General features: G+C 37.4%; 1 protein-coding gene across 1 annotated transcript in view; it reads right to left on the bottom strand.

Moving 5' to 3' along the window:
* The window catches only part of PLSCR4 (phospholipid scramblase 4), a 133,418-nt gene extending 129,457 nt beyond the window's left edge, over positions 1 to 3,961 (bottom strand). The window contains exon 1 of the mRNA XM_049628693.1: positions 3,760 to 3,961. The gene's annotated coding sequence lies outside the window, so the exon portion shown is untranslated. The remainder of the gene's footprint in view (positions 1 to 3,759) is intronic.
* Positions 3,962 to 21,996: the final 18,035 nt, after the last annotated feature.

Genomic DNA, 21,996 nt, shown 5'->3' with positions numbered 1-21,996 from the left:
AAAATCATAAAATGTTTATAATATGAGTAATTATAATGTGGATAATTTTGTTTTTAAAAAGTCTGAAAAACCTAGAGGAAAAAAAATGTAAGCAATGTATAATAGATTGTAATAATCTGAATAAGTTGAAAAAATAATAAAAATAGAACTGCCACTGCACCATACACTTAAAAATAGTTAAAATGGTATATTGTATATATGTATATATATTTTATAACAAATTTTATATGTATATTTTATAGCAAAGCAAAGAAAAAAAGGCAAGAATCACTGTAATTTGAAGTCATCTATAGTAGCAGCAAAAACGCCTATTTACATTTAGAACGCCCAATACCACTAAATTAAAAATATAAAAGGAACATGTATTTGTTGTGATGACCTTGAAAAATTAAATAAAAGTTAATCTATTGAAAACCCCAGAACTGACAAAGTAGTCTCTTGTAGTGAATCTGTAAGTAAAAAGACCTTCTGAGTTCACCAGAGGCATAGTTTATGCACACTCTTTCAAGTTCAATTCTCTTAATAGGTTTTTAATCTTGGCTCTTGCAGTATACTGTGTTGATGAGTTTCATCAGTTTCTTGGTTACTTAAGATCTAGATAGCTGTTGTTAAAAAAACAAAAATTAAAAATCAAAAATTAAAAAAAAAGGGAGGGGCGCCTGGGTGGTTCAGTTGGTTAAGCATCCAACTTTGGCTCAGGTCATGATCTCACGTTCCTGAGTTGGAGCCCTGCATCGGGCTCTGTGCTGACAGCTCAGAGCCTGGAGCTTGCTTCCAAATCTGTGACTCCCTCTCTCTCTGCCCCTCTACTGCTCATACTCTCTCAAAAAATAAATAAATGTTAAAAAAAATAAAATTAAAAAAGAGAAAGATCTAGATAGCTGTGTGGGCTCAATAAGAAGTCAAATCCAACGACTATGAAGAATTCAGTTACTCCTATTCAGCACGTTGGTGTTGGCACCTTACTAGTTTCCTGTCACATATGCTGGGAATAGAAAAACTAACCTAAAAGTCACTATATAGGCTTTGCACTAATAAGATAAATAAACATTTATTACTATGAGATAACATAAATATACAGATATCCGTAATTTCATGGTATCTTTTATTATTAGAACTGTAAATGTAATGTATTCATTTAATTATGTATTATCATGGAATCGATCATTAAAAAAAAAACTTGAGAAGTGAATGCTTTTCACTAGGACTAAATGACATTTGGCAAAATCTAATCAATTTTATATTACCATTTTTGTAATCTACATGAATATATTCCTTATTTTATTCATGCCATGACTGTCCAAACAAACGGTATATGATAGAATATTTCCTTCTTTTCTTTTTGGTGAATGTTAAGGATTGTAAAGGTCAGCTTGTGGCTTTATTTTAAAATAAAAGCATGAGACTGAATGGAAACAAGCCTATAACTACAGTTCCTGGATAAATTTTATTAAGTATCTTAAATTAGTTTAAATGCTTTAGAGACTATTAGGTCTCTCTCAATCTTAGCTTTCAAGGAATAGTTTTTGCCATTATGAAGTATAAAAATATTGGAAGAACAATGTTCTCATGAGGTTTATATAAGATGTATAATAGACTTACCATGTTAATTATATCTGGACTATTAACAGATAACATCTTATTGTATTATTACCCATCTAGTCTTCTAGTATCGAAAATTATAACAAAGCAGGAGATCATGCGGCTTATGAGATTGAATCACTTTGACAAGAAATCTTACATTTATAAAAATGGACTCGTTTTGAATAGGTGTTATCTGCAGACAAACAATAACAAAAAATTCAAGCAGTCATGGAGTACTCATATCATGAAAAATAAGGATTCCTTCTGGCCAAATTGTAGAAAGAGCCCAAAAGTCCATCAACTAATGAATGGATAAAGATATGTGTGCGTGCATGTGTGTGTATTATCTATATACACACACACACGCACATACACAATGGAATATTACTTGGCGATCAAAAGAATGAAATCTTGCCATCTGCAACAATGTGGATGGAACTAGAGTGTATTATGTTAAGAAAAATAAGTCTGAGAAAGAGAAATGATTTCACTCATATGTGGAAACTCATTTGAGAAACTCAAAAGATGAATTTAGGGGAAGGGAAGGAAAAATAAGATAAAAATGGAGGCAAACCATAAGACACTCTTAAAGACAGAGAGAAAATTGAGGGTTGCTGGAGGGGAGGTGGGTGGGGGGTGATGGGCATGAAGGAGGGCACTTGTTGGCATGAGCACTGGGTGTTATATGCAAATGATGAATCACTGGGCTCTACTCCTGAAACCAGTATGTTAACTAACTTGAATTTAAATAAATAAATTTAAATAAATATTTAAAAATACTCTTTGGAATAGGTGTTATCTGTAGACAAACACAACATAAAATTCAAGCAGTCATGGAGTACTTATATCATGAAAAATACAAATTCATTCTGCCCCAATCCCCATTTCTTATCTTTAAAGCTACTCTTTAGAGATACCAGATACTTTGTCTTCTGGGAGACATTCTAAGAACCAAACTAATATGTACACCTTGTGTCTTAGTCCATCTGTGCTGCTATAACAAAAATAGCATAAACTGGGAGGCTTATAAACCACAAATATTTATTTTTCACAGTTCTGGAGGCTGGAAGTCCAAGATCAGGGGGCCAGCCTGATTTGGTGAAGTCCCTCTTCCCAGATGCAGACTTACTGTAACCTCACAAAGTGGAAGGGAGAGAGATCTTTCCTTGCCTCATATTTTTATAAGAGGCCATTCATGAGGGTGGCATCCTTGTAAACTCAGCATTTCCCAAAGGTTCTACACTATCACATTGGGTATTAGGACTCAATATACCAATTCTGAAGGGACACAAATATTTATAGTACCTTATAATACACATGACAGTCTTGTGTGTTTATTTGTTTTTAAACTTACTAAAGTCTTCATATTGATCACATTTCAATTCATACAAACCTTGTTCTTAATGACTGCAATTAACTGGCTACTTAATGGAAATTTAAGTTCTTTCAAAATTTCTGCTATTTCAAAAAATGTGCAATATATGTGTATTTATTTCTGTTGGGTATATACCTGGGAGAATAGCTGGATCGGTTTCTTACAATAACGAGGTTGACTAATTTTTGTTGTTTGAAAGTCAATTGTATCTCCTTTTTTACAAGCTGCCATTTGTCCATTTTTATCTTAGTTTTTCTTGTTTTCGATTTGAGTTCTTTATAGAAAGATTATGAGAACTTTATCATACGTTGAAATATTTTTGAAATGTATCATTGGCCTTTACTTATTGGAATCTGCCATGCATTTTTTTTATTTTATGCAGTCACATTTTAGGTATTTTTGTTCTTATCACGTGTTCCCTCATCCTGAAGAATGAGAACTATCAAGCTAAGTTTTCATTACGGCATGCAAGAGGAGTCGGTCAGGTGGAAACCTGCCAGGGGACAGAGACGCAGAGGTGGCGAGAGTAGCCCGGCCACGCGACTTCTTCCGACTGGAGGCGCAAGAAAGCCGGGCCGAAAGCACTGGGAAGCGCAACCGGTTCTCCCAGGGCGCACACCTCCCCGTCGGTCCCGCCTCCTCTCGGGGAAGACGCGCTTCGCAATCCCGCGCCACCTGCGGGAGCAGCGCGCCGCCGAGGGCCAGCCCAGGACGTCCACAGGCCCCCGCCTCCCCCCGCCACGCAGCTCGGCGCCCACCGCCCGGACCCCGCTCTTCGCCCGCCCTGGAGGCCCACTCACCGCCGGGCCCGCCGTCCGCTCGGCACCCGAGACGCCGGGCCGGGGTCTAACTTTCCTAGCGGAGCCGAGGAAAGAGGAGGAGCGGAGGAAGGGGGCAGGAAGAGGAGGGCTTTCCAAATTAAAAACAAACTAAAGCCTGGAGGGGAGGGGGCGGCGCGGGGCTCGGGGGCGTGGCCCCGGCTCGCCCGGACCCTCCCCCGGGGCGCGCGGCCGCGCGGGCCTCCGACCCCGCCCCCCCGCCCCCCGCGCTCCGCGCTCCGGCGCCTCGGGTCGGTGGTCCCGGGAGGCGTGGGCTTCCGAATGAGAAAGGAGCGGGGGGAGGAAGGTTGTCGCAGCTCTAGAGTGAGGGGAAGAGAAAGGTAAGGGCAAGTCGACGGTTGCATCTAATCAGAGATGCAGGTTCCACAGCCTGTGAGGAAGAGTTTTGCTAACCGAGATTACAGAGCACGGAAAGGAAAAGAAAACAAACAAACACCCACTTCGCCCGAGCCCTGTTAATTTGCCTCTGTTCCCACCACCAGACCCTTGGCGCGGGCCCAGGCATTTTGTTTTCTTCCCCCAAAGAGTTGGAGGAGGCCAACTTGATTTGAGAGGCAGGAAGGGAGGGACTCCGTGGGTGAAAAAGGAAGAAGTAGGGTTGCCAGTGTTCCCTGACACGGGTGGAGGGGGGATTGGGGAATGCCGTTGGTTAATTACCACCGTTCAGCACAAATGCTTTTTTCTAACTCCTGGGTTTCAGGTCTGTGGTGGTCATTGGGGAGGAGCACAATCCACCGATTGGAGCTAGAGGAGTCTAACGGCCCCTGATATTATACAAAAAATCAGAACTGGACAGAAGTAAATTAGATTAGGCACTGAGGCGTACTTGGCGGTGCTCCACTACGGGAGAAGTTTGGAAAGGGGAAGGCATATATGGGAGTGGAGTTCTGGAATTTTCCTTTGTATGTGTGCTATTTGTTAGTATGCGTGTGAGAATAAATTTTTAAAATCCTGTTGTATATGCCGTTAGCACAGGACATTTCTCAAATGTAGAGATGGCATGTTAATGTATAAAACTAAAAAATAAGCACCAAAGCTTTGGCGAGCCAACGTCAAGTCTTAAGGACATGATACGATGATGTTCCTACTTGAATAAGTCAGGTGATAACTGCATTACTTTTTAAAAACTATTTTATTTTACTTGATGCTTTTTAGGTACATCTTTTCATATTTGTTGTTATTTTTAACTGGTTGCTTTTATGTTGCCACAATCCACTTAAAGTTAATATCACTTAGTAAAAAAAAAATAGAGATTTGCAACAGTGCATTTCATTTCTTCAATCCTTTGTGTCACTGTTCACATATTTTATTTATACATAAGATATAAACTCCATGTACATTGTTAAAATTTGGCTTTCAGAGTGAGTAGTCTTTTACAGATATTAAGGGAAGGGGAAAAAAGGATAGTTTTTATATTTACCCCTATGTGAAGGGAAACAAAAATAATATAAAAACAGGGAGGGGGACAAAACATAAGAGACTCTTAAATATGGAGAACAAACAGGGGCACCTGGGTGGCTTAGTGGGTTGGGTATCCTACTTTGGCTCAGGTCACGATCTCATAGTTCGTGGGTTCGAGCCCCCAATAGGATTCTGTGCTGACAGCCTGGAGCCTGCTTTGCATTCTGTGTGTGTCTCTCTCTGCTCCTTCCCTGCTCACACGCTCTCTCAAAAATAAATAAAATGATTTTTAAAATTAAAAAAAAAATAGAGAACAAACAGGGTTGTGGGAGGGGGTATAGGCTAAATGGGTAAGGGGCATTAAGGAATGTATTCCTGAAATCATTGTTGTACTATATGCTAACCAATTTGGATATAAATTAAAATTAAAAAATAAAAATAATAAAATATATTTACCCCTATGTGCACAATTCCATGTGTGCTTCATTCTTTCTTGGACATTTGAGTTTTATATAGTGTCATCTCCCTTTGGGGTGAAGAATTTCCTTTTGGAGATCTTAAAGTGCAGGTCTGCTGGCAATAGATTCAGCTTTTATTAATCTGAAAATATATTTATTTTGCCTTCATTTTTTTTTTTTTTACATGTTTATTTATTTATTTTGAGAGAGAGGGTGAGTATGAGCAGGGAAGGGCCAGAAAGAGAATCCTGAGCAGGCTCCTTGCTGCCATCACAGAGCAGGAACTAGGGCTCAATCCCAGGAGCCATGAGATCAATTCCTTGGGCCGAAGCCAAAAATCAGAGCTTAACTGACCGAGCCACCCAGGTGCCCCTTGCCTTCATTTTTAAAGGTCATCTTTACTGAATATAGAACTGTAGATTGGCAATATTTTGTTTTAATTCCTACCGCGTTAAAGACATCATACGTTTTATCTCCATTTTTATCTGATGGCAGTAGGATATCACTGCCTTAAGATATCTTTTTCTGTTTGGTTTTGTGCAGTTAGTCTATATTATTTGGTTTCCTTTGTATTTTTCTAGCCTGGGGTTCTCTGAGATTCATGGATTTGTTTATATTTCAACCGTTTTTCTTTTAAATTTCTTCTCCATTTTTTCCCTTCTTTCTAAGGAATCCGACTGTATGTATGCTAGAACTCTCGGTATTGCCCAACAGATCACTGAGGTTTGCTTATGTTTTCATTCTTTTATTCTTTTCTTAGAATTGGATAATTTCTATGGTTCTGTCTTCAAGTTATTGACCTTTAAATCAATCTGCTATTAAGCCTGTCCCATGATTTTTCCATTTCAGATGTTATATTTTTTAGTTCTGGTATTTCTATTTGGTCATTTTCTCCCCCAAATTTGTAATACAGTTTGATTGACTGTAGTTGCCATGCTTTACATTACACCTGCAGGACTCATTTATTTTATAACTAGAAGTTTATACCTCTTGATCACTTCCCACCATTTGGCCTACCCCTCAACCCCTTCCCCTCTGGCAAACACCAGCCTATTTTTTTTGTATCTATGTTTTGCTTTGCTTTGTTTGTTCATTTGTTTTCTTCCTTTAGACTCCACATATAAGTGAAATCATGTGGTATTTGTCTTTCTCTGACCTATTTCATTTAGCATAATACCCATAAGGTCTATCCGTGTTGTCACAAATGGCAAAAATTCATTTTTTATGTGACTGAATAATCCATTGTGTACATAGACCACATCTTTATCCGTTCATCTATCAGTGGATGCTTAGGTTGTAAGTAATGCTGCAATGAACATGGGGTGCATATATCTTCTCAAATTAGTGTTTTCACTTTCTTCAGATTGATGCCTAGAAGTGGAATCGCTGGGTTGTATGGTAGTTCTATTTTTAATTTTCTGAGGAACCTCGTTACTATTTTTCATAGTGGCTGCACCAATTTACATTCCCACCAGCAGTGCGCAAGGGTTCCCTTTTCTCTATATCCTTGTCAACGTTTGTCATTTTTTGTTTTTGGATAACCACCATTCGGACAGGTGTGAGGTGATATTACATTGTGGTGTTGATTTGCTATTTTCATGATGATTAGTGATGAGCATCTTTTCATGTACCTCTTTGGTGGGCAAATGTCTATTTACATCCTCTGCCTATTTTTTTTAACTTGAGTTTTTGTTATTACTGAGTTGTATCAGCTCTTTATATATTTTGGATATTAATACCTTAACAGTTATATGATTTGTAAATATCTTCTCCTATTTAGTAAGTTGCCTTTTAAATTTGTCAATGGTTTCCTTTGCTATGCAGAAGCTTTTGAGTTTGATGTAGTCCCATTTGTTTATTTTGCTTTTGTTGTCATTGCCTTTGATGCCAGAGCCAAAATATATAAATCATCAAGAGAGATGTCAAGAGATATTTTCTTCCAGGGGTTTCATGGTTTCTGGTTTTATATCCTTTAATCCATTTTGAGTTAATATTTGTGTATGGTGTAAGATAGTGATCCAGTTTCATTCTTTTGCATGTGGATGCCCAGCTTTCTGTGTATCATTTTTTGAAGAGACTGTCTCTTCTCCCATTGTATATTCTTGCCTCTTTGTTTTAAATTAATTGACCATTTATACTTGGGTTGATTTCTGGACTTTCTCTTCTGTGTCAATACAGATAGCTTTGTAATATAATTTACATCAGCAAATGTGACGCCTCCAGCTGTGTTCTTCTTTCTCAAAATTGCTTTGGCTATTTGGAATTTTTTTTGGTTCCAAACACATTTTACGATTGTTTGTTCTATTTCTATGAAAAATGACACTGGAATTTTGATAGGGATTGCACTGAGCCTGTATACTGCTTATAGTTGTATGGACATTTTAGCAGTATTAATTCTTCCAATCCATGAGTACTGTATATGTTTTCATTGATTTGAGTCTTCAGTTTCTTTCATCAATATCTTATAGTTTTCAGATTATGGATCTTTCACCTTCTTGGTTAAATTTATAACAAGATATTCTATTCCTTTTGATGCAACTATAAATGGGATTGTTTCCTTAATTTCTCTTTCTGATAGTTTGTTGTTAGTGTATAAAAATGCAATAGATTTTGGGGTGCCTGGGTGGCTCAGTCGGTTGAGTGTCCGACTTCAGCTCACGTCGTGATCTCGCAGTTTGCGAATTCGAGCCCCACGTCGGGCTCTCTGTAGTGACGGCTGGAGCCTGGACCCTGCTGCGGATTCTGTGTGTTTGTGTGTGTGTGTGTCTCTCTTCCCCTCCCGTGCTCATGCTCTCTCAATAATAAATAAACGTTAAAAATTTTTTAAAAATGCGATAGATTTTTGTATATTGATTTTATACCCTGCAATTTTTCTGAATTTGTTTTTTTAGCTCAGGGTTTTTTTGGTGGAGTTTTTAGGGTTCCCTGTATATATGATCATTCATCCACAAATAGTGATAGTTTGCTTCTTCTTTCTAATATGGATGACATTTATTTTTGTTCTTGTATAATTGCTCTGTCAAGGACTTCCACTACTCTGTTAAATAAAAGTGACAAGAGTGGGCATCCTCGTCTTGTTCCTGATCTTAAGGGAAAAGCTTTTAGGTTTTTGCCAAGAAGTATGATGTTAGCTGTGGGCTTGTCATATATGGCCTTTATTATGTTGGGGTACGTTCCATACATACTCACTTTGTTGAGATCATAAATGGATGTCAAATTTCGTCCAATGCTTTTTGTGTATCCATTGAGATGATCATATGATTTTTATCCTTCATTTTGTTAATGCAATGTGTTACACTGATTGATTTGCAGATGCTGAACCATCCAAGCATCCCTGGAATAAATCCCACTTGATCATGATGTATAATACATTAAATGTATTGTTGAATTTGGTTTGCTAGTATTTTCTTGAAGAGTTCTATATCTGTGTTCATCAAGGATACCAGCCTGTAATTTTCTTTCTTTCTTTTTTCTTTTCTTGTACTGTCCTTTTTTTTTTTTTTTAATTTTTTTTTCAACGTTTTTTATTTATTTTGGGTACAGAGAGAGACAGAGCATGAACGGGGGAGAGGCAGAGAGAGAGGGAGACACAGAATCGGAAACAGGCTCCAGGCTCCGAGCCATCAGCCCAGAGCCTGACGCGGGGCTCGAACTCACGGACCGCGAGATCGTGACCTGGCTGAAGTCGGACGCTTAACCGACTGCGCCACCCAGGCGCCCCTCTTGTACTGTCCTTAATTGGTTTGGGTATCGAGTTAATGCTGACCTCAGAAAATGAGTTTGGGAGTGTTCCTCTATCTTCAATTTTTTGCAAGAGTTGAAAAAGATAGGCATTAATTTTTCTTAAATGTTTGGTTGAATTTACCAGGAAAACTATTTGGTCCTAGGCTTTTCTGTATTGGAAGGGTTTCATTACTGATTCAACCTCTTTATTCTTTATTGGTTTGTTTAGATCTTCTATTTCTTTATGATTCAGTGTTGGTAAGTTGGATGTTCCTAGGAATTTAACCATTTCTTCCAGATTGTCTAATTAGTTGGCATATAATTGTTCATAGCTGTCTGTTATGATTCTTTGTATTTCTATGGCATCAGTTCTAGCTTCTCAGTTTTCATTTCTGATTTTATTTCCTTGGGTCCTTTCTCCTTTTTTCTTCATAAGTCTGGCTAAAGTTTTACCAATTTTGTCTGTCTTTTCAAATAACCAGTCTTAGTTTCATTGATCTTGTCTGTTGTCTTCCTAAAGTATTTCATTTATTTCTGCCCTAATCTTTGTTATTTCCTTCCTTCTACTCACTTGGGACTTTGTTTTTTATTCTTACTCTAGTTCCTTCAGGCGTAAACTTAGGTTGTGTGAGATTTTTCTTGTTTCTTGAGATAGGCTTTTCTTGCTATACACTTTGCTCCTTGTACTGGTTTGCTGCATCCCGTACACTTTGGTATGTTCCATTTGTCTCATGGTATTTTTTAATTTCTTTTTTGACCCATTGGTTTTCAGTAGCTTGTTTGATCTCCACATATTGATAATTTTTTCAGTTTTCTGCTTGTAATTGATTTGTAAATGTATACCATTGTGGTTGGAAATGATATTTGATTGACTTCAGTCTTCTTAAACTTACCGAGACTTGTTTTGTGGCTTAATATATGATCCATCCGATGGGAATGCAAGCTGGTGCAGCCACTCTGGAAAACAATATGGAGGTTCCTCAAAAAATTAAAAATAAAACTACCCTATGACCCAGCAATTGCACTACTAGGTACTTATCCAAGGGATACAGGTGTACTGTTTCGAAGGGACATATGCACCCCAATGTTTATAGCAGTAGTATCAACAATAGCCAAAGTATGGAAAGAGCCCAAATGTCCATTGATGGATGAATGGATTAAGAAGTGGTATATATATACAATGGAGTATTACTCGGCAATCAAAAAGAATGAAATCTTGCCATTTGCAAATAAGGAATCTACTCCTGAAATCATTGTTGTGCTATATGCTAATTTGGATGTAAATTAAAAAAAATAAAATTATAAACAAACAAACAAACAAAAAAATACCCCAGGGACTTAATAAACTGATTTGTATTTTTTCAAATTAAAAAAAAAAAAACCTTAAAAAAATTAACAGTAGTGGAGTTTTTAAAGCTTGAGAGATACTTTTGGGTGAGGCTAGAAATTTGGCACAATGAATCTGTGCAAATAAAATACTGGAATAAAAAAACAATGAAAATTATGACTTATGTAAAATGTGTACATACAGAATTTTTGAGAAGCACCATTAATGACTGTAGTATTTTGCAAGAACTGCCAACACGTAGTAGATTAAAGAAGACAAATTACCATGATTGCAACAAAATATTGTCCCCACCCCAGAAAGCAATAAGAATTTAGCTGTAGCCTCTTGTCTATATCATTGAATTAAATAAAGTGGGGAGGGGGGGTATTGAGAGTCTTTTAAAAAATGATTTGTCTAGTAATGTATATCTCTAATTATTAAAAACTGTTAAATTTTGAAAGCTATGAAATGACTGAAAATTAATTTTACTTCTAGCTTTAAGTTATTTTCTGTAATTTAATAGATAAGGTTCTATCCAAATTTTAAGAGATATCACATAATTCAATTACTGTAGTCAATGTCATTATTCCAAAAGGAAACTCATTTAATATAAATGTAAGGGTACTACATGCTTGTGCCCACACAGATATATACATCATAATTTGTTATTTACATCTAAATTAAGCCACTCCTTTGAACAGATGTTAGCAAAAGTATTGATATAAAATATATACACATATGCTGGCAATGAGCGATTTTCTAAGTTGAAGAGAAGGAATTAAGTAACAGGCAAAAGCTTTTCTTTCTAAATTTTGGAACTACAGTTTAACTTCTGTACAACTTAATCACATTGATATAATATCAATCACATTGATATAATATACAGATTTGGTAATTATTAAACAGTGTCAATAAGCCAAGAGACAGATACAACTGAGCTAAAATAAAATACTCTGATTCTCTCTGAAAAAAAGAAATAAATATGAATGTCCCTTTTTTATATTTACAATTTAAAGGGTATTTGTATTGGTTAATTAGTGAAAATATCTGCATTTCACTCATTAATTTAAGAATTTTAGGGAGGCAATGTTAGTTTTCAAAAAAAAAAAAAAAATAGAAGTCAGAGAGCTGAAGTTTCAAGTCCCACCGTCATCAATTCAATTCACAGAATTCAAAGCCCTGTGAATTTTGGCAGATTCTTAAAACCTCACTGATGTCATTTCATTTAAGAACATACATCTAATAGTACTAACTCTATAGAGTTTTTAAAGAAGCAAATGTGTAACACTTTAAAAAATTTTTTTTAATTTTATTTAAAACCAGGTTGGTTGGCATGTAGTGTAATAATGATTTCAGGAGTAGAATTTAGTCATTCATCACTTACACGTAATACCCAATGTTCATGCCAACAAGTACTCTCCTTGGTGCCCATCACCCATTTGGCCCATCTCCCTGCTCAACACGCCTCCAGTGGCCCTCAGTTTGTTCGCTGTATTTGGGAGTCTCTTGTGATTTGCCTCCCTCTCTCTTTAAAATGGTGCAGGGGACACTGTTTATCTCTTAGCGTATTTTGGACATGTATGCTTGTGGAGTCATGGTTTTTTGTTCCAAGATGTTAATTCTTTAAATATATATAAACATTGATCAAGGTAATAAGCCTTAGTAGAATTAAAGAGTAAAATTAACAAAATAATTTATAAATAAAACCATACTCCAGGTATCTACAAATTGTTCTTTGGGCACAGACTAATAAGTTAAATGCTCAGGAAGAAGGTTATTGCCAAAAGAATAGCTACCTGCTAATGAAAAATTAATCTGCTTTGTGATAATGTCTTTAAACGTTTAAGCAATAACTTCATTAAGATTTCTTGATGGCCATCGTGTTCCTACCTTAAATATTGGAGCAAACATTCATCTTCTTAATTGGATTGACTCCTGTATGATTCTGTAATGCTCATTTTTGTCTTTTATTACAGTCTTTGTTTTAAAGTTTGTTTTTTCCTAAGTGAATCTACCCCAGCTTTCTTTTCATTTCCATTCACGTGAAATGTCTTTTTCCTTCCCTTCTTTTTCAGTCTGTGTGTCCTTACATCTGAAGTGACTCTTTTTAGACAATATGTAGATGGGTCTTGTTTTTTATCCACTTAGCCACTCTGTATCTTTTGACTGTAAAATTTTGTGTATTCACACCTAATTTTTGTAGAGCTATATACTTATTGACATTATTTTAATTGTTTTCTGGCTGTTTTGTATTTTCTTTCTGATTCTTTATTCTTTTTTTTTTATTAAAAAAAATATTTTTTAACGTTTATTTATTTTTGAGACAGAGAGAGACAGAGCATGAACAGGGGAGGGGCAGAAAGAGAGGGAGACACAGAATCTGAAACAGGCTCCAGGCTCTGAGCTGTCAGCACAGAGCCCGATGCGGGGCTCGAACTCACGGACCATGAGATCATGACCTGAGCCGAAGTTGGATGTTTAACCGACCAAGCCACCCAGGTGCCCCTGATTCTTTATTCTTCTCTTGCTTTTTTCCTTTATGGTTTGATGACTCAGTGGTATTATGGTTAGGCTCTTTTTCTCACTATCCTTATTGTATCTTTTATAGGTGTTTGTTTTGTGGTTACGATGAGGTTCCCATATTCCAGCCTCTGTACACACATACATACGTCTTTTTTAAGTTGACAGCAAGTTAAGTTTGAATGCATTCTAAAACAATGCATTTTACTCCCTCCCTCCCATTTTTATGTTTTTGATGTCACATTTTACATATTTTTATTTGGTGTATGCCTTAACTAATTATTGTAGTTATTGTCATTTTTACTACTTTTGTCTGGCTTTAAAAATGATTAATGTAATTCCTTTACTATATGTTGACATTTACTAGTGAGTCATATATATATATATATATATATATATATATATATATATATCTTTTTCATATATATGTATATATACATATATGTATATATATGTACATATATATATATACTTACATATATTTTCTTGTTGCTAATTACTACCCTGTCTTTTAAGCTTAAAGCAGTCCCATTAATGTTTATTTGTAGGGCTGGTTTTATGATGGTGGTTTTCAGTTCTGTAATGGTAATCTTGCCAGGCAGCATATTCTTGGTTGGAATTTTTTTTCCTTTCAGTATTTGAATGCCACTCCCTTCTGGCCTGAAAAGTTTCTGCTTTGAAATCTGTTGATGGCCTTATGGGAGTTCCCTTATATGTAACAAGCTATTTTTCTCTTGCTGTTTTAAGATTCTCTTTTTATCTTTAACTTTTGATATTTTAATTATGTGTCTTGGTGTGGGTCTCTTTGGGTTCACTTATTTGGAATTTTCTAGAATTCCTGGATCTATATGTCCATTTCTTTCCCCAGGTTTGGGAAGCTATCAGCCCATTATGTTTTCAAATATGTTTTCTGCCCCTTTCTGTCTTTTTTTTTTCTGGGAAAACTATGATACAAATGTTATTCTGTGTGTCTTCCCCTAAGTCCCTTAATATTCATTCATAATATATTCATTTTTTAAGATTCTTTTTCCTTTTGTTGCTTTGTTTGGGTAAATTCCACTGCTCTGTCTTCCAAATCACTGATTCTTTCTCTTGCTTCATCTAGTCAGCTGTTGGACCCTTTAGTGTATTTTTCAGTTTCATTATTTTATTCATCAGTTCTGTTATCTATGTTTCATACTCCTATATTTTTGTTCTCTTTGTTGAAGTTCTTGCTGTGTTCATACAGTTTCCTGACTTTGATTAACATCCTTATGACCATTACTTTGAGCTCTTTGTCAGGTAAATTACTTATCTTCATTTCATTTTTTCCCCCTGAGATTTTATCTTGTTCTTTCATTTGAAATATATTTCTCTGTTTCTTCATTTTGCTTGTCTCTCTGTTTGATTCTATGTGTTAAGCAAAACAACTATCTTTTCCAGTTTTGAAGGAATGACCCTGTGTGTGAGGTAAATCTTACTCTTTAACCATGCCTTAGTTCTTGGTTATCTCTCAGGTTGTCTCTCTGTTTCAGACCCCTGGGCTCCAGAAATGCATTCCTTCCTTCCACCAAAACATGGTGCTCAGGAGGTATCCCCTGTGTGAGCTGCATGTGCCCTGTGACTTGGGGGGCATGGAGACAGGGTGCTCTCCCTTCTGTCCTGGGAGAGAGTCCCTATAGGCTTTTGCCCTTTTGGTAAATGCTTTAAGATTAACAAATGAATTTCCTTCACATGTGGTCTAGACTTTTCAAACTCTTGCTTTTGCACTGGGAGCCAGGATGAGTGATTCTACATATGAGCCCTTTATGAGCAGAATGTCTATTCCTTACCCCTTGTGGTTCTCTTGGGTGCAAGCTTGTTGGTTCTCAAAACTAGACATTTTGGAGGCTTATCCCTCCAGTGCAGGTCCCAAGTGTTGGGGTGCCTGCTGTGGGGCACAGACCCCTCCATTCCTCAGGAAGAAATTCTATATTTGTAAGATCCCTCTTGCTTGTGGGTCACCACGACTACTGTGGGTTTTCAGGAGATTATGTGTCTGCCTCTCCTATCTGTCTTGATATGGCCCTTCTATCCTTTGTTGTGGAGAAGCTGTTTAGCTAGTTCTTGGTTCTTTTCAGAGGAAATTGTTCCATACGTAGCTGTAGATTTTTTTTTTTGTCCATGAGAGGAAGTGAGTACAGGATCTTCCTGTGCTGCCATCTTGAACCTCTTCTTCTGCTTGGTTCTTTTTTGTATCTGCCATGTCTCAGCTGAGATTCCCCATATGTGTATTTAGCATGAACTTCTTTTTCGTTCTTGAACATACGAAAAGTTTTACAATCCTTATTTGTTTTTTCCACATCTAAGTCATCTTGGCTGTATTTCTATGGGTCCTTTTTCCTTTTTCTAGATGACAGATCATAATTTCTTGTTACTTATGAGGTATATTGAGTCAACTATGTGATGAAACACTGTTTGATATTAATGTATACTGTTAATAGACTAATTTACAGCCCTTCCCCTATTGCTGCCAACATTCCTCCTCCCCAAAAGCAAACCCACCCCCCCCCCACCCCCCCCCCCACAAGCCAGAGGTAGAGAAAAGGAATAGGAAGCTTAGACAGGTGCATAGATAAATGATAGATCAATAAATTCTTATGTGTGCACTGATATATTTGCCAGAATATTCAATAAAAGAAGTGATTGGCTAGAAGATCACTAGGAATAGAGGGATAATTTTCACTCTATGCCCTTATCTATTTTTAACACCTTTATTGAGATATAACTCAGGTGCACAAATCAGTTGCTTTTAGTATATTTTCAGGGTGGTACAACAATCACCACAACCAATATTAGAACATTTCATTACCTTCAAAGGAAACCCTGTATCCCTTACCTTTCACCCAGATGTTTCCCATTTTCCACCACTCCCAGCTCTAGGCAACTATTAGTCTACTTTAGATTAGTCTCTGTAGATTTGCCTATGCTGGACTTTATGTATAAATGGGATAATGCATTATGTGATCGTTTGTGACTAGCTCCTTCAACCTTCATCTGCCTTGTTGCATGCATCAGTACTTTATTTCTTTTTGCCGCTGAATATTTCATTGTATTGATATATCACAATTATTTATTCATAAATTGATGGATTTAAAATTTTTTACCATTTGTATGTATTATCTTTCAAAAAAATAAGGCATTATTATTGAAACCCAAGTAGTTCAATGACTTTTATAATTATACTTTAAGTTTATGATCCATGAGCTTAAATTACTAATATACGGAACTCTGCAAGCTTTTAAACATTAAAAGCTGGGGGCGCCTGGGTGACTCAGTTGGTTAAGTGTCTGACTTTGGCTCAGGTCATGATCTCACGTTTTGTGGGTTCCAGTCCCGCATCTGGCTCTGTGCTGACAGCTCAGAGCCTGGAGCCTGCTTCAGATTCTGTCTCCCTTGCTCTCTGCCCCTCCCCCACTCATGATCTGTCTCTCTCTTTCTCAAAAATAAACAAACATTAAAAAATTAAAAAGAAAACATTAAAAGCTGAATGCTGCAATGAATGTTCATGTGCACGTATCTTTTATCAAATGTGTGAATATAAGTGTGATGGTTAATTTTATGTGTCAACTTGACTAGCCTTGGTGCCCAGATTAGACATTTCTGGGTGTGTCTGTGAGAGTATTTCCAGATGAAATTAGCAGTTAAATTGGTGGATTTAGTAAATTTTCCTCCTCATTGTGGGTGGGCATCGTCCAATCACTTGGCTTGAATAGAACAAAAGACAGAGAAAGGAGGAGCTTGGCCTTTCCCTCCCTATCCCCCCCCCCCCTTCATTACTTGAGCTGGCACATCTCATCTTTCTTTGCCCTCAAACTAGGATTTACACAGTCTGCTTCCCTCATTCTTCGTATTTAGATGGAATTACACCAGGAGCTTTCCTGGGCCTCCAGCTTGCGAATAGCTGATTATAGGACTTCTCAGCCTCCACAATCATGTGACTCATAATAAATCTCTGTCTCTCCCCTACTGTCTCTCTCTCTCTCTCTCTCTCTCTCTCTCTCTCACATATCATTGGTTGTGTTTCTCTCAAGAACCCTGACTAATATGTATAGGATAAGTTTCTGATAGTTTAATGAAATGCAGTTGTATTGATTAATAATTTAATTCATCTTTAATTCATTCATATATCCACATAATGGGAACCACATATATCAGAAGGAAGCTTCAACACTTACCTTTATTAGCTTATGATAGTTTTGTCATTATTTGGTTCACATAGAGGCAGAAATGAAGGCAACCCAATAAGTTACCCTGGGCAAAAATGTGACTCTTCTTTGAAGTATGTGCTTCAAATATTTCCAGCACTTTTTAATGGGCTCGGGTGGTAATGGATTTTAAATCACTTCTAACTTACTTTCCAAACAGTTTGTCAAAACTGAGTCTTATCTGAAAAAAACTATAGAAACACTTTTTTTCATTTTCCCATAATTTTTATTCTCCCTTCCATTTTCTTCAATTTCTTGAGTCAGAAAATTTCTTGGTCATATTAGAAGGCTTACAACTTGAGGGGCGCCTGGGTGGCGCAGTCGGTTAGGCGTCCGACTTCAGCCAGGTCACGATCTCGCGGTCCGTGAGTTCGAGCCCCGCGTCGGGCTCTGTGCTGACAGCTCAGAGCCTGGAGCCTGCTTCGGATTCTGTGTCTCCCTCTCTCTCTGCCCCTCCCCTGTTCATGCTTTGTCTCTCTCTGTCCCAAAAATAAATAAAAAACGTTGAAAAAAAAAATTAAAAAAAAAAAAAAAAAAAAGAAGGCTTACAACTTGAAAGATACAATTGACCTTAAAACACAATGGGTCTGAACTACTCAAGTCCACTTACACATGTATTTTTTTCAGTACACTACTTTAAATGTATTTTCCTTATGATTTTCTTAACATTTTCTTTTCTCTAGCGTACTTCATTGTAAGAATACAATATATAATACGTAAAGCATATATGTGTTACTCAACTGTTCAGTGAGATTTTTGGTCAAGACTAAGCTATCAGTAGTTACGTTTTGAGGAAGTCAGAAGTTACATGTGGATTTTCTGCTGTGCAGTTAGTTGGTGCCCCTAACCCCTGCATTGTTCAAGGGTCAACCGTATAGTACTCGCTTATTCCCTTTAAAGTGTGCACCACGGGGCACCTGGGTGGCTCAGTTGGTTAAGTGTCGGGCTTCAGCTCAGGTCGTGATCTTGCAGTCCGTGAGTTAAATCTCTGCGTTGGGCTCTGTGCTGACAGCTCAGAGCCTGTAACCTGCTTTGCATTCTGAGTCTCCCTCTCTCTCTGCTCCTCCCCTGCTTGTGCTCTGTCTCTCTGTCTCTCAAGAATAAATAAATATTAAAAAAAAACAAAACAAAACTTAAAGTGTGCACCAGGTGTTACTTGGTTTTGTTATTTTGGCTAGACCATAACTATGTGAAATAATAGAAAGCTATTGGTAAGAAGCCAGCGAAAGCAACTGCTATATTTCATTATAGTTGTGGCTTACGTTTTTACTACTTGATCCTTCACTTGACAAATTTGTTCCATTTGTGGGCTTTTCCCCAACAACTTCCTGACTAGCCCTTTCCTAATCCTTTGTTTATCTTCAGACTAAATGTGGGCCTAGATATTCCTAAAGTGATTCCTAAACTCTGTTCTGCAGATGGCTTTTCTAAATATAGTCTTCATATTTAGATTTTAAATTGAGCCTGGAATCTTTTATTTCATGTACATTTTATATTTCACCTATGTATGTCCTGAAATATTGTACCGTGTACAATATAATCACATTACTGTATAGCAAGGGAAAAGATAACAGTTGTTTCAACTGAATATGTAGGGTATTTTGCAAAGAGGAAGTATCTAGAACTAGAAAAATGAAGTCATGGAAAATTCAAAGCTGAATTTATACAACTGAGAATATCAGCTAGGTCTTAGAATATGAAAAGTTAATAAATTCAGCATTTAGAGCTCTAAGGAATAAGGAAATTGAAGCATATCAGGTACCTATTCTGATATAATTTCATTCACCAGATAGTTTTAAGTCTCTGCTATGAACCATGTATTTAGGTTCCTTGGACATCACAAAGAGGATGAATAGTGAATAGTGTCTTCTTTTGAAAGCACAAACTTAAAAACATTTCTTTGGATCTGTGAAACAAAAATGAGTAACAAAAACTGACTCAGTAGCATGTGATCTCTTACACGCGTGAAGATCTGATTTATGGGCTGGGCTGGGTTCAAGTGATATACATTCTATAAGCAATAATTGCTGCCTACCTCCCTAGTAGCCACCACCTGTTCCCACTTTTAAACTGATTTTTTAAAGTTTATTTATTTTGAGAGAGAGTGAGAGCAGCACATGTGACTGGGAGATGGGCAGAGAGAGGGAGAGAGAATCCCAAGCAGGCTCTATGCTGCCAGTGCAGAGCCCATGGGGCTCAAACCAATGAACCATGAGATCATGACCTGAGCTGAAGTTAAGACTCAGATGCTTACCCGACTGAGCCACCCAGGCACTCCCTGCTCCCACTTTTAAAGATAAACAAAGCTGGACACTAGTTTAAGTGGTAAGATCAAATTTTAATTAGTAATATTCTATTGTAATAGGGAAAAGAGTTTAACATGACTTTAACTTCAATTTGTATAGAGGGTGACTGGGTGATACAAAAGGAGTACGAGGGAATAGGACAGGAAATGAGTGAGGCCTCAGTGAGTCAGGGAAGTCAAAATTACAAAAAGTGGGAGGGGGGATTGGTTTAGTGAAACCCCCTTGGGTTTGATAACCTGTGACTATTGACGTTAGGCTCCTAGTCTCCCACAGAAGCTAGAATACCATATCTCAAGTCTTGACCAGAACAAACAGTAAGTTCTTTTGGCAGCCTTGACTTTTCTCAGGCAGGTACTTTGAGGGGGCTGAGGGTCATCATCCTAGGGATATGGTCTTGGGCTGTTAGTGTTTTGCTCAAGTCTTTGCAGGCCAAGGTTGTAGTCCCATCAGGAAGAGGGCTGAGCAGAGTCTGGCTAGGGTTTGGCCAAAGAGAGAGTTTGTCATCACTGCATCTTGATATTTCAGGTGCTTTGACTCTCACTATGAGTTCCCAGTTTTATATCTCTTCCGCATTATTACTTTGCCTCCCACATACCGAGCTGCAGGATGAACCCACCATGTGTAGAAACAAAAAGATAAAAAGACATTCTTGATGTTGAAAGGAAAAATAAAAGAATTGTCATTATTACCTTCCATTTTTCACCCATTTCTCAATCTTGCCACATGTTGAGGGTGGAGAAGAAAGGGAGAAGGTCAGGGAGTGAAGAGACGATATAAGACAGGATAGTGTGATGGGGCACCTGGGTGGCTCAGTCTTGAGCATCTGACTTCAGCTCAAGTCATGATCTCAAGGCTAGTGAGTTCAAGCCCCACGTCGGGCTCTGTGCTGACAGCTCAGAGTCTGGAGCCTGCTTCGGATTCTGTGTCTCCCTCTCTCTCTGCCCCTCCCCTGCTCATGCTCTGTCTCTCTGTCTCCCTGTCTCTCAAAAATAAACAAACAAACAAAAAAGACAGGGTAACCTGAAAATATTAAAGTTCATCTGGCAACAGGACCCATAGCAATGTAGTAGGTGCTTAGAAAGCATTCTAATGAGGAAATCTAATCCTTTCTTTATGAATCTTAAAATGTCTTGGAAGGTAAAAAGTAATGCAGTTCATGATAATGTAAATATGGAACTCAATTTCATGAACATAAGGCTCAAATTGGTATTTTGACATGTTCGCTACATTGTGTGAAAGAGGGTTTGGAGTGGGTGGGTAACAATTTTACAGTGGAAAGGAGATAATATATTTATATTGGGCCAAAGAATGGCTATGTCACCTTGTGCATGAGAAGTAGATTGATAATGCCACAGAACTGGGGACACTATAGCTTCAGAAAGGCAAACCCAACAGAGCCTGTGGCATGCAGCTTAGTTAGGATGGAATGTTGCTGTCAGATGCTCCAAGAGATGAAAACAGGGAAAGGATTTAGCAGAAAGAATATCCAGCTGGGTTCCAGACAGGCTGTACTGGTTCTTTCATTATCCTGGAAGAGGCTGCAGTACAGGCAAGCATAGTATATTTATTTATAAATTAATTATTTATTTGAAGAATGAAGGCCCCAAGTTTCCAAGTAGGGAACAATGGACTTTTTTCTTGGAGAAGAGATTGCTGCAAAATAGGCAATCAAGTTACATTAATTCAGAGTATAAATTACCCAAGTGAAAGGAATGAAAACAAATGATTCCATCTGTTTTATTTTCTTTTTCGATTTATTCTTAATATCTTGATAGCATGGCTTTTTAAAAACGACAATAAGATTGCATCTTTATATATGAAAAAGCCCCCAAAAGGAATATGGAGGTATGAGTTCCAGTTTGGCCATGGACAAGACATTGAATCTTTATTCTTATGTATTATTGACATAATAATGCCAACTTGCATGTTTTAAATAATCTTTGTGAAGATTAAAAGAGAAAGGGCTGCAAACCCCATGAGGGCGGCTTTTTCAAATCTGTGTCCAGGGATTAGTACAGTTCTGGCACAGAAGGTAATTAATAAGCACTTGGTGAATATTTCACAATTGAATAGTTATTCGAATGAAGGCTTTTTTAAAGTTTTCTTTATTTATTTGAGAGAGACAAAGACAGCACAAATGGAAGAGAGAGTTCCAAGGAGCAAATTCAATGCAGAGCTTGGACTCATGAAACCGTGAGATCATGACGTGAGCCCAACAAGAGCTGGATGCTGAACTG

This window comes from Panthera uncia, chromosome C2, assembly GCF_023721935.1.
Source record: "Panthera uncia isolate 11264 chromosome C2, Puncia_PCG_1.0, whole genome shotgun sequence".
NCBI lineage: Eukaryota > Metazoa > Chordata > Mammalia > Carnivora > Felidae > Panthera > Panthera uncia.
Note: the sequence above shows the minus strand (reverse complement) of the source record. Positions and strands in the feature narration are given on the sequence as shown.